The following is an 8287-nucleotide window of genomic DNA, read 5'->3' as shown; positions in this document are numbered from 1 at the left end:
GTGTGTGTGTGTGTGTGTGTGTGTGTTTTTACGTCTCCGCCTATTGAGGGGCCTGGAAGTGTGTGTGTGTGTGTGTGTGTGTGTGTGTCAGTGGTGGGCGCGGTACCAAAAGTTTGGGGTTGCGTTCCGCGGTACTGCGTTACCTGGTTTCTGAAGCAAGACTTAAAAAGAGAAAAAAATAGCTCTGTGACACCAATCTCTGTCACTTGGGGCACTAAAACAAACCATAATCTCACCGGTTCCGCTGATTCTGGTGACGCCGGCCGGACACCTTGCCGCTGCTGCCTTCCCCCCCGGGCCGACACAGCCCTTGCGCGTCATCCAGCTGGGAGAGGTCGTTGTGGTGGTGGTGGTGGTGCTGGTGTGAGGAGAACGGGGCACCGCGGACCCGCCTCTGACGCGCCATCTGCAAGGAAAACACAGTGAGTAGTTTGTCTTTTTTACGGCAAGGGACCAAATAAGTATCCATATAATATACATGTATTAACCCAGTAGCAGCAACGGGCCAAATTTGTGGCTTTACCGTGTAGCAAAAAAGGAAAGTTTGGTTTAGTGGGCGCAACATCTGTGGTCATATGCCGGAGAGAGACAGAAGGGGAAGGAATTATAGGAGAAGGGAACAGACCCCAGGAGACGGGACACAACCCCTGATTAATACCTGGTACACTGCTGGGTGGACAGGGGCTACGTAGGGTATCGGAAAAGCCTCCCAAATTTTTCCACTCCACCCGGGAATCGAACCCGGGCTCTCTTGGTTGTGAGCCGAGTGTGCTAACCACTGCACCACGAAGCATCACACGTTAAAGAAATAAAATAAAAATAGATAAATAAATAAAATAAAATGAAAAGCCTGCTAGATAGCCTCTGGAATGACAACACTGTGATACATATATATTTTTTTTACAGGAAGAGCATTTTGTTTACTTTTTTCCCTCTCTGTCTTCAGTCCACGAGTTCTCTCCCTGGGACGTATTACAAGTCAACACCACACGCTGAAGAAATGTTAAGGGTAGCGGCTCCTAGCGGGTGTGTGTTTAGGGCACGGTGCGATGGTGGTAATTTTAACATTCCCAGCACGTCTGATGGGGTTTTGACAAGCGGACAGACGTGTTTATGTCACAAGGTGTATTCTTCAACGCTGGCCTCACGGTTTCTTCCAAGTTGATGGGTGATGAGACTGCGAGCTCCAGGGTGAAGAGAGGGAGGAGCCAGCACGGAAAAATACACCTTGTGACATAAACACGCCTGTCCGCTTGTCAAAACCTCGTCGGACGTGCTGGAAATGTTGTAATTACCACCAACACACCCGCTATGAGCCGCTATTCCTGAGATTTACCTTGTAATGGTCTATTATTCCTGTTTCCTGGTGATATTTATGGGGAGAAGCTGCTTAATGTGATGCTCCCAGTACGATCATCTGGCACCAGTGGGAGTGACACACACACACAGCATTTAACTACATGGACAAGGACATGATGAGAAGGCTAATCACTACCATGATCAGACCAAAATTAGAATATGCAGAGGTAGTGTGGTCCCCCCATAAGAAGAAGCATATAAAGAATACAGAGGATGGCATCAAAAATGGTCCCAGAGTTGGAGGGATTAATTTACGAGGAAAGATTAAAGGAAATGAACTTAACAACACTGGAACAAAGAAGAGAAAGGGGAGACCAAATCCAAATTTATAAATTATTAAACAAAATAGATGAAGCAGATAATGAAGAACAGAACAGAAGGAAACATAAGCAGAAATACAAGAGGACACAGTAAAAAATTGAGAAAGGGGAGATGCTTGAGAGACACAAAGAAGTACAGCTTCCCGCAAAGAAATGTAGAGGTTTGGAACAGTCTGAGCGAGGATATAGTATCAGCGAGGAGTGTGCAAAGCTTTAAAGATAAATTGGATAAATGCAGATATGGAGACGGGACCACACGAGCATAATGCCCAGGCCCTGTAAAACTACAACTAGGTAAATACACACACACACACACACACACACACACACACACACACACACACACACACACACACGGCACTGCGGCGGTGTTGAGGCAAGGGTAACCTGCTGTGGGTAATATTGAGGAGAGGGTAGCCACCTTCAGGATGTTAATACTTGTATACTTTATGGGTACTTTTTTGGTCCCTGAATGCAGTGCAGTAATGAAGTACTTACAGAAAATAAAAGGGGGGTTGAGGGGGTCAAGGCCCCACCCTGTTAGTATGTTACTTTAGGTTAGGTTAGCTTGGATTAGGTTACTTTACATTAGGTTAAGTAAGGTTAGGTTAGGTTACTTTACATTAGGTTAAGTAAGGTTAGGTTAGGTTACTTTACATTAGGTTAAGTAAGGTTAGGTTAGGTTACTTTACATTAGGTTAAGTAAGGTTAGGTTAGGTTACTTTACATTAGGTTAAGTAAGGTTAGGTTAGGTTACTTTACATTAGGTTAAGTAAGGTTAGGTTAGGTTACTTTACATTAGGTTAAGTTAGGTTGGATTAGGTTACTTTACATTAGGTTAAGTTAGGTTGGATTAGGTTGGATTAGGTTACTTTACATTAGGTTAAGTTAGGTTGGATTAGGTTACTTTACATTAGGTTAAGTTAGGTTGGATTAGGTTACTTTACATTAGGTTAAGTTAGGTTAGGTTAGGTTGGATTACGTTACTTTACATTAGGTTGAGTTAGGTTAGGTTAGGTTGGATTAGGTTACTTTACATTAGGTTGAGTTAGGTTAGGTTAGGATAGGTTGGATTAGGTTACTTTACATTAGGTTAAGTTAGGTTAGGTTAGGTTGGATTAGGTTACTTTTTACATTGGGTTAGGTTAGGTTAGGCTGGATTGTGGCTATACATTGTGTTGCTAGGCCAGGTTAGGCTGGATTAGGTTATACATTAGGTTGCCAGGTTAGGCTAGGCTGGATTAGGTTACTATACATTGGGTTGCAGGTTAGGCCAGGTTGGATTGGGCCACTATACATTGGGTTGGGTTAGGTTAGGTTAGGCTGGATTAGGTTACTTACATTGGGTTGAGCTAGGTTAGGCCAGGTTGGATTAGGTTACTTTACATTAGGATAAGTTAGGTTAGGTTAGGTTGGATTAGGCTACTTTTCAGGCTGAGTTAGGTTAGGTTAGGTTGGATTAGGTTACTATACATTAGGTTAAGTTAGGTTAGGTTAGGTTGGATTAGGTTACTATACATTAGGTTAAGTTAGGTTAGGTTAGGTTGGATTAGGTTACTTTACATTAGGTTAAGTTAGGTTAAGTTAGGTTGGATTAGGTTACTTTACATTAGGTTGAGTTAGGTTAGGTTAGGTTAGCTTGGATTAGGTTACATTACATTAGGTTAAGTTAGGTTAGGTTAGGTTGGATTAGGTTACTTTACATTAGGTTAGGTTAGGTTGGATTAGGTTACTTTACATTGGGTTGAGTTAGGTTAGGTTAGGTTGGATTAGGTTACATTACATTAGGTTGAGTTAGGTTAAGTTACATTACATTAGGTTAAGTTAGGTTAGGTTAGTTTAAATTTATTCAGCATGTGGTGTGGACTTGTAATACGACCCAGAGAGAGAACCTGTGGACTGAAGACAGAGGGGAAAAAAAAAGAAGTGAAGAAAAATCCCTTAATCGCACACCCGGTAGGAGCCGCTACTCTTAAGATTTACCCATTTCATTAATAACTACAAATAAATCTCGTAATTGTGGCCCAGGAAACAGCTTTTGGAAATCGGGAAATATGAAAAACTGAGTAGGACAACCTGGCTCGGCTGGACTCACCCCCATGCTGAGTTTTGGCCCCAGGTGTGAACCGACCCCTACACAGCCTTGCCCTTACCTTGTCACTGGGTGTATGCGTGTGTGTGTGTGTGTTTTCGTGGTTGTGGCGGCTGTGTCTGGTGCTGAGCTGTCCACGTCAGGGCCGGATAAGGCAGCAGCGGGCCGCCTCAAGCACTGCATAGGCTGCCCTGCACACCATGACAGGCACAGCAACACACCCACTGGTCCTTGCCTCGGCTGTGTGGGAAGGTAGAGAAATTAGAACTACACCAAAACTAATCTATTTATTAACCCGGTAGCAGCGACGGGCCAAATTTGTGGCTTTACCGTGTAGCAGCGACGGGCCAAATTTGTGGCTTTACCGTGTAGCAGCGACGGGCCAAATTTGTGGCTTTACCGTGTAGCAGCGACGGGCCAAATTTGTGGCTTTACGTAGCAGCGACAATAAATTTGTGCTACCGTTGTAGCAGCGCCGGCCAAATTTGTGGCTTTACCACCGTAGCAGCGACGGGCCCATTTAAATTGTAGCTCTTCACTGTAGCAGCGACGGGCAAATTTGTGGCTCTACCGTAGCAGCGACGGCCAAATTTGTGGCTCTACCGTAGCAGCCGACGGCCAAAATTTGTGGCTCCACCGTAGCAGCGACGGCAAATTTAGGGTTTCTACCGTAGCAGCGACGGGCCAAATTTGTGGTTTCACCACGGTAGCAGCGACGGGCAAAATTTGTGGCTCTACCGTAGCAGCGACGCCAAATTTGTGGTTTCACTGCCGTAGCAGCGACGGAAAAATTTGTGGCAAATTTGTGGCTCTACCGTGTAGCAGCGACGGGCCAAATTTTGTGGCTCTACTGTAGCAGCGACGGGCCAAATTTGTGGCTCCCACCTGTAGCAGCGAACCAGATTTGTACTCACCGTAGCAGCGACGGGCCAGATTTGTCTCTAGCAGCGACGGTCAATTTTTGGCTCTACCGTGTAGCAGCGACAGGCCAAATTTGTGGCTCTCACTGCAGTAGCAGCGACTGTCAAATTTGTGGCTCTACCGTGTAGCAGCGACGGGCCAAATTTGTGGCTCTACCGTGTAGCAGCGACGGGCCAAATTTGTGGCTCTACCGTGTAGCAGCGACGGGCCAAATTTGTGGCTCTACCGTGTAGCAGCGACGGGCCGCCACTGCAAAATAGCTTGGAGGGTTTTGTTAGGTTAGCTAAGGTTAGCTAGGGTTATATTCAAGCTCCATGATAAAATTCACGGTATTTGCATAATAATAACAGGTTTGCTCTGGCGGCGGCCGCAGCGGCGGTGCAGCTGCTGTTGTGAGAAATACCTCCTTGTAGAAATAAGTCGCATATAGTACAAGTGTGTGTGTGTGTGTGTGTGTGTGGGGGGGGGGGGTCCAGGGGGGCGCACACCTAAACCCTCTGTGAACTATTTTGCAGCTGTGGCGGCAGCACCATCACCGTGGCCGGGGCCAGCACCGGAGGAGGCGATGCGCTTTCGTAAACATTATCCCCTATTGTAATGGTATATGTTCAGAGAGTTGCCCATCTCACTGTGGTACTTCCCACCCTAGCCATGGGTTAGACCTCATTATTCCATGCATTTTGAACCCCATATATATGCATCGTAAATGGATAGAAATGCTACAACCGATTTTTTAAAAGTTAGTGTTTTTTGTGGGCCGCGGTGTTGTGGATCCCCGGGCGTGGGAGGGATAGCCTACAACTCTCAATAATTTGGCCCACATTCACCTGGTAAGGTTAGATTAATTCTACGGTGTTCTAGTACTACTGTTGTACTTCTCTAGTTTTACGAAATAATTACGGCTACCACTGTTTACGCACACCATGTTTGACTGCTCTGACAACGGCCGTGGTGGCGGTGCAGCTGGTGTTACGAGAAGTACCTCCTCACGGAAATAAGTTGCATACACATGTGGGGGGTGCTAGGAGGGGGGTCGAGCGGGACAAATCCCTCCCGTTAGCTGTTAGGTTGTAGAGTTCGGTTGGAATAGTTTAAATATGTTCCCCCGCCCTAGACCCTCTGTGAGCTATTTTGCGGCAGCGGCGGCGGATGATGAAATTGCAACAAGTCACTTTTTAGTAGTTTCCAAAGAAAAAAACTATCTCCAAATGACAAAGTACAATATTTAGGCCCAAAATAAATAGCTGGTGTATCAAACTTTGAGATGGGCAACTCTCTCAACATTTACCATATCTTCAAGAGTAAAAAAAAGTCCTTGAAATGGATTTTGAAAGCGTTTCCATGACTGTTGAAGGTTTGTAGAAAAGATATATGAAGAGATACTGATGTTTCATAAAGTAAATAATGAGATACTGGCACGGTCCTAAAACGAATCTTTACCAAAGGGAACAGACCCCAGGAGACGGGACACAACCCCCGATTAATACCTGGTACACTGCTGGGTGGACAGGGGCGTAGGGTATCGGAAAAGCCGCCCAAATTTTTCCACTCCGCCCGGGAATCGAACCCGGGCTCTCTCGGTTGTGAGCTGAGTGTGCTAACCACTGCACCACGAAGCCCCCAAGAGTATGTGAGGGGAGGGGGGAATATTATCCTGGGTCAAAATTACCCCTGGGGGAGATTTATCCTGAGCCAGAATTACCCCTGGGGGAATCTCACACAGGGGGAAAGACTGGTACGCCGGGGGCCCGCGGAGTATAAGCCAGGCACGCTAACCACTACACCACGGAGCCGTGTGTCATAAGTTATGTGTTCAATGTCAGGAGAGTTACCTAAAATCACTCCACCATTACTATACCAGCGTCCAGCCCCGCCACTCACCTATAATTCCCTCCTGTGGCCTCGGAGTCTTAGGAACAGCTGACCGCCACCCGCTCTTGCTCTTGCTCTTGCTGTACATGTGCCCCGTTGGAGAGTGTAAACACGGTGCCAGATTGTCGTACTCAGCCTCCTATGTTTGCCAATTTCCGACCCCAAAACTGACTCCTCGACAACAGTAACTGACTTCATATATAGTTAGCGCTAAAATGGTTTATTATTGGTGTTTTTTGGCAATAGCTACGGCTCAGAAACCGGTAAATATGAGGCTCTGAGTACGATAATCTGCCAACGGTGGTCGCCGCATCTGTTGTGCTGATGATGACGATGATGATTCTGCCTCGGCATCTTATCACCGGTGTCAGATTATCGTACTCGGAGCATCACATGTTCCTACTTCTCACTCATAACTATCACCAGGAAACAACGATAATTGACCATTTTAGCGATAACTACAAATATATCTCATTATTGTGGTCCAGGAGATATTTTTGGGGTCGCAAATCGGGAAATATGACAGAGTACGACAGTCTGGCAGCGCTGGCTTCTTATCACCGGTGCCAGATTATCGTACTCAGAGCCTCGTATTTACCATTTTCTGGCCCATAACCGTTGCCAAAAAACACCAATAATTAACCAAATAAACGATAACCATATATGAAGGCAGTTATTTGGGTGAAGAAAGCAGTTTTTGGGTCGGAAATCTGCAAACATAATAGGCAGAGTACGACAATCTGGTAACGTTGCAAGGCCTTATTTCTTCCTCATTTTTCTTCCTTCTTCTTTCTCCTTCTTCTTTTTTTGCCTCTTCGTCTCCTCCTCCTCCTCCTTCTAAAAAATGACGTGACCAGCAGGTGTTACAGAGTTTATTTTCGGTAAATGTTATGTATGTCTTTTTTTTCTTTCTTTGCAACGGCGCCTCCTCCTGATTACCTGCAACAATAAACTATCAATCAATCAATCGATGTCGTTTGAAACACATTAATATTATTCTTTCTTTTCTTTATCATTCTTTATTATTCTTTATTGTTCTTTATTATTCTTTATAGTCCTAGCCAATAAAAATCTTCATAACGCAGTGCTGGGGAAAATAAATAATTAAGTGATTCATACAAAAAAAAATATATCTAGGCCTATTGTGCGCATTACAATGACCAAAAATGAATAATATAATGCCCTTTTGACAAGCAGTGTGTGTGATTAAGCAGAAGAGAGGACAGGAGGAGGAGCAGGAGGAGAAGGATTTGGACAGCAGATTTTCTCTTAAATTGATTCTTGTCTGATTATAATTATCCAAAACTCATATACTGTTTTGTTATGTTGGTTAAAAAAGTAGTTTGTGTGTGTGTGTGTGTGTGTGTGTGTGTGTGTGTGTGTGTGTGTGTGTGTGTGTGTGTGTGTGTGTGTGTGTGTGATATATTTCTTAATCGTTAATATTATCATCACAATCAGCTATCTTAATTAATGTCGATCAGCATATCTCTGTGACGTTGTAGCAAATCACTTTTCATGTAGGGCCGACACACACACACACACACACACACACACACACACACACACACTCCGGTAGCTCAATCGGTTAGAACGCCTCGCTGCAAGGCTTCACGGCCAAACAGACGGCGGTTCAAGCCCCGCTCAGGCCGGATTCTTTCGGTTGCCTAGGAGTGGGTACTGTCCCCCCTTGAGCACGGGGGATGGGTGTGTGGTGTGTGAGGTC

General features: G+C 45.2%; 1 long non-coding RNA gene across 1 annotated transcript; it reads right to left on the bottom strand.

Moving 5' to 3' along the window:
• Positions 1 to 239: 239 nt before the first annotated feature.
• LOC126982402 (uncharacterized) lies at positions 240 to 6741 on the bottom strand. Its single transcript, XR_007735172.1, has 3 exons — positions 6574 to 6741; positions 3833 to 4011; positions 240 to 406 (listed from the first exon to the last, which is right to left on the bottom strand). It is a non-coding gene; the product is annotated as an uncharacterized LOC126982402 (long non-coding RNA).
• Between the last annotated feature and the right edge of the window lie 1546 nt (positions 6742 to 8287).

This window comes from Eriocheir sinensis, chromosome 50 (assembly GCF_024679095.1).
Source record: "Eriocheir sinensis breed Jianghai 21 chromosome 50, ASM2467909v1, whole genome shotgun sequence".
Classification (NCBI taxonomy): domain Eukaryota; kingdom Metazoa; phylum Arthropoda; class Malacostraca; order Decapoda; family Varunidae; genus Eriocheir; species Eriocheir sinensis.
This window is presented reverse-complemented; position numbering and strand designations above follow the sequence as displayed.